Source organism: Mustela nigripes, chromosome 1 (genome assembly GCF_022355385.1).
Source record: "Mustela nigripes isolate SB6536 chromosome 1, MUSNIG.SB6536, whole genome shotgun sequence".
NCBI classification, from domain to species: Eukaryota; Metazoa; Chordata; class Mammalia; order Carnivora; family Mustelidae; genus Mustela; species Mustela nigripes.
The window spans coordinates 124,241,326-124,249,702 of record NC_081557.1 but is presented as its reverse complement, the minus strand read 5'-3'; the positions used below and the strand labels follow the sequence as shown (position 1 = coordinate 124,249,702).

Below are 8,377 nucleotides of genomic sequence, written 5' to 3'. Positions count from 1 at the left end.
CTTAAAAACGTAAAAGGAAGGGTTGAAAATCCTGCCACTAGAAGAGCTCAGAATAGATGACTGAAGATGGAAATTTGGTAGTCTCTTACTTAGATCTGGGGAGTAGCATGGTAATACATTACTAGGTGACCTCTAGCTGTACAGACACAGTGGAAAGTACATCCAAAGTAGATTTGTGTTTTTATGAAAATGTGCTACATAGTCTAAGAGAAAGAAACTCAGATGTTTATTTTATATGGAAATTCATTCACTGGAATAGGAGGTTTTATCAGTGGTTATAGGTGCAGGCAGGTTGAAAAACAAGTATGACATGCTCAAACTGAGATGAATTAAAAATTTTTAATTAAGAAGATAGTAAGGGTTGCTCTTTTTCGTGGCGCCTCAGAAGCGGTAGACTGCTTCAGGATGAAGCTGAACATCTCTTTCCCAGCTACTGGCTGCCAGAAACTCATTGAAGTGGACGATGAACACAAACTTCGTACCTTTTATGAGAAGCCTATGGCCACAGAAGTTGCTGCGGACGCCCTCGGTGAAGAATGGAAGGGTTATGTGGTCCCAATCAGTGGTGGCAATGACAAACAAGGCTTCCCCATGAAGCAAGGTGTCTTGACCCATGGCCGTGTCCGCCTGCTGCTGAGTAAGGGGCATTCCTGCTACAGACCAAGGAGGACAGGAGAGAGAAAGTGCAAATCTGTTCGAGTTGCATCATGGATGCCAATCTCAGTGTTCTCAACTTGGTCATTGTAAAGAAAGGGGAGAAGGATATTCCTGGACTCACTGATACTACTGTGCCTCGACGCCTGGGGCCCAAAAGAGCCAGCAGAATCCGCAAACTCTTCAATCTCTCTAAAGAAGATGATGTCCGCCGGTATGTTGTGAGAAAGCCCTTAAACAAAGAAGGTAAGAAACCTAGAACCAAAGCGCCCAAGATACAGCGTCTTGTTACTCCACGTGTCCTCCAACACAAACGTCAGCGTATTGCTCTGAAGAAACAGCGCACTAAGAAAAACAAGGAAGAGGCTGCAGGATATGCTAAACTTTTGGCCAAGAGAATGAAGGAGGCCAAAGAAAAACGCCAGGAACAGATTGCCAAGAGACGGAGGCTGTCCTCGCTGAGAGCTTCTACCTCTAAGTCTGAGTCCAGTCAAAAATGAGATTTTCTAAGAGTGACAAATAAATAAGATCAGACATTAAATCCACCCCCCCCCCCAAAAAAGAAGATAGTAAGGGGTTGAACTGAGGAGCAAAACTTAGCAATTTTTTTTTCCTTTTTGGTTCAGTCTTCTGTTCAGAAGTAGATTCCCCCTCCATGTTACAACTATCAGAGCACAGTATTGTCTCCATCAGAGTCCAATGCGGGGGCGGGGGGCGGACAAAAGATGAAGAAAAACTGGGAGTATGTTAACAGGGAGATTTTACAGAGAGAACTGGTTACTCGAGGCTTGTAGAACTGAACACAAGAGTGGAATAAGAAGACCATCCAGAGCTGAAGGCAGAAGCAGCAGCTACACCTAGGTCTGGGGAAACAGAAGAGAAGATCTCGGGATTACCATTCACTCCGAGGAGGAAGGGAACCTTTGGATCAGGCCTCTGAGAAGTGTCTGTGGCCTGGGCTACCTCTGAGGGGCTGATCAAGCTGAAGCAATTGACAGAAGCTTGGCCAACACGGTTAGAAACAGCTCCAAATTGAGAAAGAAGTCTTCTTCCTCCACCCATCTTCTACTCTGGCTCTGGAACCGGCAGAATTTAACACCAGCTGGCAAAGGAGTCTGTGAAAGGTAATCAGCACAGTCCCAGTGGCAGCATCAATACAGAAGCTTTGAAAGGGTGCATTTGGGGCTGAGATAAATAATCAGTCCGGTGAGCTATCTAGCTAAAGGACATCGTTTAAGGATTTTTTTCCTTGGGGACTCCTGGTTGGCTCAGTTGGTTAAGCACCTGACTTGGGCTCAGGTCATGATCTCCAGGTCCTGGGATCAAGCCCAGTGTAGGGTCCCTTCTCAGTGGTGAGTCTGCTTGCCCCTCTCCCTCTGCCCCTACTCCACTCATGCTCTCTCTCAAATAAATAAATAAAATCCTTAAAAAAAGAATTTTTTCTTGGGGCACCTGAGTGGCTCAGTTGGTTGAGCAGCTGACTCTCAGTTTCTGCTCAGGTCATGGGTCATGAGATCAAGTCCCATGTCACCCCATGCTCAGTGCGGCGTCAGCTTGAAGATTCTCTCCCTCTACCCCTCCCCCCACACACGAGTGGGCTCGCTCACCCTCTCTAGCTCTCTCTCTCTCTCTCAAATAAATAAACAAATCTTAAAAAAAGAAAGAAAACAGTAAATTTGGGCGCAGGAAACCCAGGAATAAAAGTTAGTCATAAAATTTAGCGCAGGAATAAAATTTAGTCATTTTATAAAGCTGAACCTTGTGGTAGCCCTGAAAGCAAATCATAGTAAAATGCATTCATTTTTGGCTTTTAAAGTTTATTTTAAATACTTATACTCCATTTTATTTATTTGTTTGTAATAGCTCTATTAAAGTGTAATTCATATGCCATAAAATTCAGTCCTTTAAAGAGCATAATTTCAAGGTTTTTACTATAGTCATAGAGACGTGCAAACTTTACCATGATCTAATTTTATTTATTTTTTATTTTTTTATGATCTAATTTTAGAACACTTTCATCTCCCCTCCAAAACCATACCTATTAGCACTCACTCCCCATTCTTTGCATCCTGCAAAGAAAACTACTTTCTGTCTCTATGGATTTGCCTATTCTGAACATTTCAAGTGAATGGAACTCTCTACATGTGGACTTTTGTAACAGGCTTACTTCACTTCGCATAATGTTTCCAAGGTCCATTCATCTTGTGGCATACATCAGAACTTTCATTTTTATTACTAAAATAGAATTGCATTAAAGGGCTATCTCATATTTTGTTTACTCATTCATCATTTGATGGACATTTGCATTGTTTCTAGTTTTGGCTATGATGAATAATGTCTGTATGAACATTAGAGTACAAGTTTAGTGAGGACATGCGTTTTTAATTTTCTTGAATATACCTTACTTAAATAGAATTGCGAAGTGGTGTGGTAGTTTCTGTTTTCTAATGTCTTCAGCAGTGTATGAGGGATCCAGTTTCTCTACATTCTTACCAAAACTTGTGACTGGCTGTCTTTTTGATTGTAACCAAATCTAGTGGATGTGAAGTAGTATTCCACTGTGGTTTTGATCTACATATCCATAATGAATAAAGAGTATCTTTTCATGTGCTTATTGGTTATTTATATGGCTTTTGGAGAAACAAATAGGGATTGTGTTGAGTCAGTAGATGAATTTGTGGAGTATTACCACCTTAGCAATATATATATATAATATAATATATACAATATAATATAATATATATTATAATATAGCAATATAATATGTCTTTTGACCCATGAATATGTGATATCTTTTGATGCATTTGTGTTTTCTTTTGTTTCTTTTTATACTTTTTTTTTAAGTAGGCCCCACATCCAGCATGAGATTTGAACTCATGGTTCTGAGATCAAAAGAGTTGCTCTAGGGGACCCTGGGTGACTCAGTCTTTAAGCAACTGCCCTTGGCTCAGGTCATGATCCCAAGGTCCTAGGATCGAGCCCCGCATCAGGCTCTCTGCTCAGTGGGAAGCCTGCTTCTCCCTCTCCCACTTCCCCTGTTTGTGCTCCCTTTCTCAATGTGTTTCTCTCTGTCAAATAAATTAAAAAGAAATCTTTAAAAGAAAAATGAGGAACTGAGGTTTAGAAAAATTAAAAAAAAAAAAAAAAAAAAAAAAAGAGTTGCTCTACTGACTGAGCCAGTCAGGTGCTCCATTCTTTAATTTCTTCTAAAAAAATTTTTTTAAACAACTTTATAATCCACATATTACATAACTCACAACTTAAATTGTACAATTTAATGATTTTTTTAAAAGATTTTAATTATTTGACAGAGAGAGATCACAAGTGGGCAGAGAGGCAGAGAGAGAGAGGAGGAAGCAGGCTCCCTGCAGAGCAGAGAGCCCGATGCAGGACTTGATCCCAGGACCCTGAGATCATGACCTGAGCTGAAGGCAGAGGCTTAACCCACTGAGCCACCCAGGCACCCTACAATTTAATGATTTTTAATACAAAGCTATGACACTATCACCACAATTAATTAATATTCATCATCCTTGGGATACCTGGGTGTCTCAGTCATTAAGTGTCTGCCTTGACTCTGGTCTTGATTCCAGGGTCCTGGGATTGAGTCCCTTACCAGGCTCCCACTGCTTCTCCCTCTCCCATTCCCCCTATTTGTATTCCTTCTCTCACTGTCTCTCTCTCTCTCTCTCTGTCGAATAAATAAAATCTTTAAAAGAAAAAAATTAATATTCATCACCCTCAAAGAAACCCTGCATGCATTAGTACTTCCTTCACACTTTTTCCTAACCTCTCACTTGTAGCCTGAGGCAAACATTTATCTTTCTGTCCCTATGGCTTGACCTCTTTTGGAGATTTCCTATAAATCATACAATATGTAGTCTTTTGTTACTGACTTCTTTCACTTAACACAATGTTTTTAACATGTATCATTACCTCTCTATTTTTTATTGCCGAATAATAGGCCATTATATGGATATGACACATTTTACTTATTTATCCATCAGTCGATGATGGACATTGGGATTTCTCTCACTTTTTGGCTATTATGAATAATGCTGCTTCGAATACTCATATATAGGTTTTGATACAGATATCTGTGCCTCCTTTAGTTTCTTTTAGCAATGTTTGTAGTTTGAGTGTCTTAAACTTCTTTTCTTAATTTCTAAGATTTTATTATTTTTGATGTTGTAAATAGAATTGTTTTCTTAATGTCATTTTTAGATTGTTTATTGCTAATGTATAGAAATAAAATTAATTTCTGTATTGGTCTTGTATCCTGCAACCTTGCTGAACTTGTTTATTAAATCTTAGAATTTTCTGAAGGATTCCATTTTTTTTCTGTTTTCTTTTTTTTCCCATTTTATTTTTTCAAAGTAAAAATGTGTCTTTGGTATGTATCCCATATATACACTTCCTCTATTTTGAGGAAAACTTTTCTCTCCATTTACAACTCTATTGGTCAACCTTTGTTTAAACCCTTGTTCCTCTTACACTACCATTATTTTTGTGTATATTGTGAATTGGTCACTGCAAGATTTGCTGAACAAATCTTCAAGTAAAAGTATATTCATGCAAACTGATGAACAAATGTGGATCAAAATATAAAAGTAATGAGGCAGTTTCTCAAAATTAGAAGTTTGTGAAGAATGATTTTTTTTTGTTTTTGTTTTTTTTAAACATTTTATTTATTTGACACAGAGAGAGAGAGACAGTGAGAGAGGAAACACAAGCAGGGAGAGTGGAAGAGAGAGAAGAAGGCTTCTCGCTGAGCAGGGAGCCCAATGCAGGGCTCGATCCCAGGACCCCAGGATCATGACTTGAGCCAAAGGCAGATATCTAACGACTGAGCCACCTAGGTGCTCCAAGAATGATCTTTGTATACACTAATTTGTGATAGTCCATTGCCACATGGTGGAAAGAAAGCTAAGGGCATTTCTAAAAGATAGGCTGGATGCCTCAAGAAGACATGACAGAAAAAGATGCAGAGATGATTAGGATCAGCCAACATTGTACAGCACTCTTGGAGTTAAAATCAGGAAAATCTGGACTTATTTGGTGACCCTAACTGAAGAATCTATTTAAAAAAATAGAAATACTCACTGTGTTGTTCTGTATTTGTTTTCAAATTATTACTTTGGATGTCAGATGGAATCACAAAGAATTTTATTTACCTTTTCTCCTAAAATGACCAAAAATCCAGACAAAGCATATGAAACCATGGACATTAAACGAAGACACTGGACATTAGACAACAAAGGACAATAGTCACTAAAAGATGGGAAATAGATTATCTGAGTTCAATGATTATCCTAGCTTAATGTTTTCAGAGAGGTTTCAGGCTATGGTATAAGGACAGAGAACTCAAGCAAAGCCCAGGGACTCCCCAAGCTGAGGAGATGGGGCACAGAGTCCGGAAAGACCAAGGCTGCTACAATTCACTGGACAGTTTACAAGAGAGGAGAGAGCTACACAGAGAAAGAACTATGGCAGATTTATGGAGTCCCATCTTACCAATGCATGGATAGGAGGAAACTATCCAAGATCAAGGAAAGAACTACCTGAAAAGATTAGAGAGAATAATGCCCAGTGTAAACAGACGACATGGAAGAGTCCTGTATCCCACCAGTCAGACTGGAAAACTTTAAAATTCTTGGGACACAGGGTACAATACTTAGAAAGGTTTTGTCTTGGAGTGGGGATCTGAAGCTAAATGCTGCTTTGATCCCATCTAACAAACTTTAAAAGACCCCCCCCAATATTTGAATAAATATTCAACCATAGAAGATACACAGACAATATAAAAGCATACTGAGGACACTCAATATTATTTATCATTAGGGAAATCCATGTTAAAATCACAATGAGGTGTGCCTGGCTGGCTCAGTCTGAAGAGTATTTCATCCTCAGTCTTGGGGTCTATATTCTAGCCCTACATTGGGTGTAGAGATTATTAAAACAAAAAGTAAAACTTAAAAAAAATCATGATGAGATGTAACTTTACCTATTAGAATAACTAAAATTAAAATGTATGACCATACCAAGTGTTGGTGAGAATGTAGAGGAAATGGAACTTTTATAAACTGCTGGTGGGAATGTAAAATGAAACAACCTACTTAGAAGACAGGTTGGCAGTGTGATTCTGGCACCAATTCCAATGTGTGCTTTTTTCACATCACCAAGCAATTTTCTGATACCAGCTAGATGTCATGTAATTCAACTGAATTCAGGTACTATCTACCCAAAGATAATATCAATCCCAGAGGGTGAGGGCACAGTCCTACAAGACTGTCACTCACCTGCTCACCCACTTCTGACACAGTCACAAGACCAGGTGTCACTGGTACTTCTGACCAATCTGCTACAGACCGGAGGTTCTAAAGACTCTTCTCCCTGAGTTTGACTAATATGCTAGAGCTGCTCCAAGAATTCAGGAAACATTTTAATTAGTAGATAATCAGTTTATTATAAAAGGTTAACTAGGGGGGGTGCCTGGGTGGCTTAGTTCGTTGAGTGCCTGACTCTTGATTTCAGCTCAGGTCATGATCTCAGGGTCCTGGGATTGAGCCCTGAATCAGGCTCCATGTTCAGCGTAGGGTCTGCTTGAGATTCTCTCTCTCCCTCTCCCTCAAACCCTCTCTGCTCTCTCCCTCAAATAAATAAATAAATAAACCTTAAAAAAATTTTTAAATAAAATAAAATAAAATGGTAACAAGGAACAGCCAGATGCAGGAGATGTGTAAAGCAAAGTATAGGAAGAAAGGCATGAAGCTTCCATGCTCTTGAGAGTTCTCTCCCTGAGTCTACATGTGCTCACCAACAAAGAAGCTTTCCAAACATCCTTTGGTCTTTTATTTATTTTTTTTTTTTTTTAATATTTTATTTATTTACTTGAGAGAGAGACAGTGAGAGAGAGCATTAACGAGGAGAAGGTCAGAGAGAGAAGCAGACTCCCCATGGAGCTGGGAGCCTGATGCGGGACACGATCCCCGGACTCCAGGATCATGACCTGAGCTGAAGGCAGTCGTCCAACCAACTGAGCCACCCAGGCGTCCCTCCTTTGGTCTTTTAAATGGAGATTTCATTATCTGGTATGATTGATTAAATCATTAGCCATTGGTGATTAAGCTCAATCTTCAACCTGTGCCTACTCCCCAGAGGCGGGGGTGGAATTAAAAGTTCTAACCTTCCATTTTTTATTGTTTCTTCCTTAGGTTACCCAGGGACTGCCCAAAAGCCACCTCATTAACATAACAAAGACACCTTTATCCCTTTTTTCACTTAGGAAATTCTAACGGTTTTAGAATCTCTTTGCCAGGTACTGAGAGGGACAAAGACCAAATGTGTATTTCTTATAATAAATCACCATATAACAGGCAATTTCTTAAAAAAGTTTATGCACACATCTACCATATGACCTAGCTATTATACTCCTCAGTAATTTGCCTCAGAGAAATGTGGAGTTCACAGCAGCTTTCTTTTTAACTGCCCAAACTGGAAATAACCCAAATGTCCAACAACAGGGAAATGGATGAACAATGTGTAGTGGGTCCAGACAGTGAAATAAACTCAGGAATAAAAAGACACGAACTACTGGCACAAGAAAGGATCAATCTCAAAGTAATTATGCTGACTAAATGAAGTCAGGCAAAAAAGAGTTCATATTGAAAGAGTTCCACTCATTTAAGCCTCTAAAATGCAAACTTACATACAGCGACTGTTT

The 8,377-nt window shown here is 39.3% G+C and overlaps 1 pseudogene; it reads left to right on the top strand.

Moving 5' to 3' along the window:
- Nucleotides 1–397: 397 nt before the first annotated feature.
- LOC132013621 (small ribosomal subunit protein eS6-like) lies at nt 398–1,192 on the top strand (annotated as a pseudogene).
- Nucleotides 1,193–8,377: the final 7,185 nt, after the last annotated feature.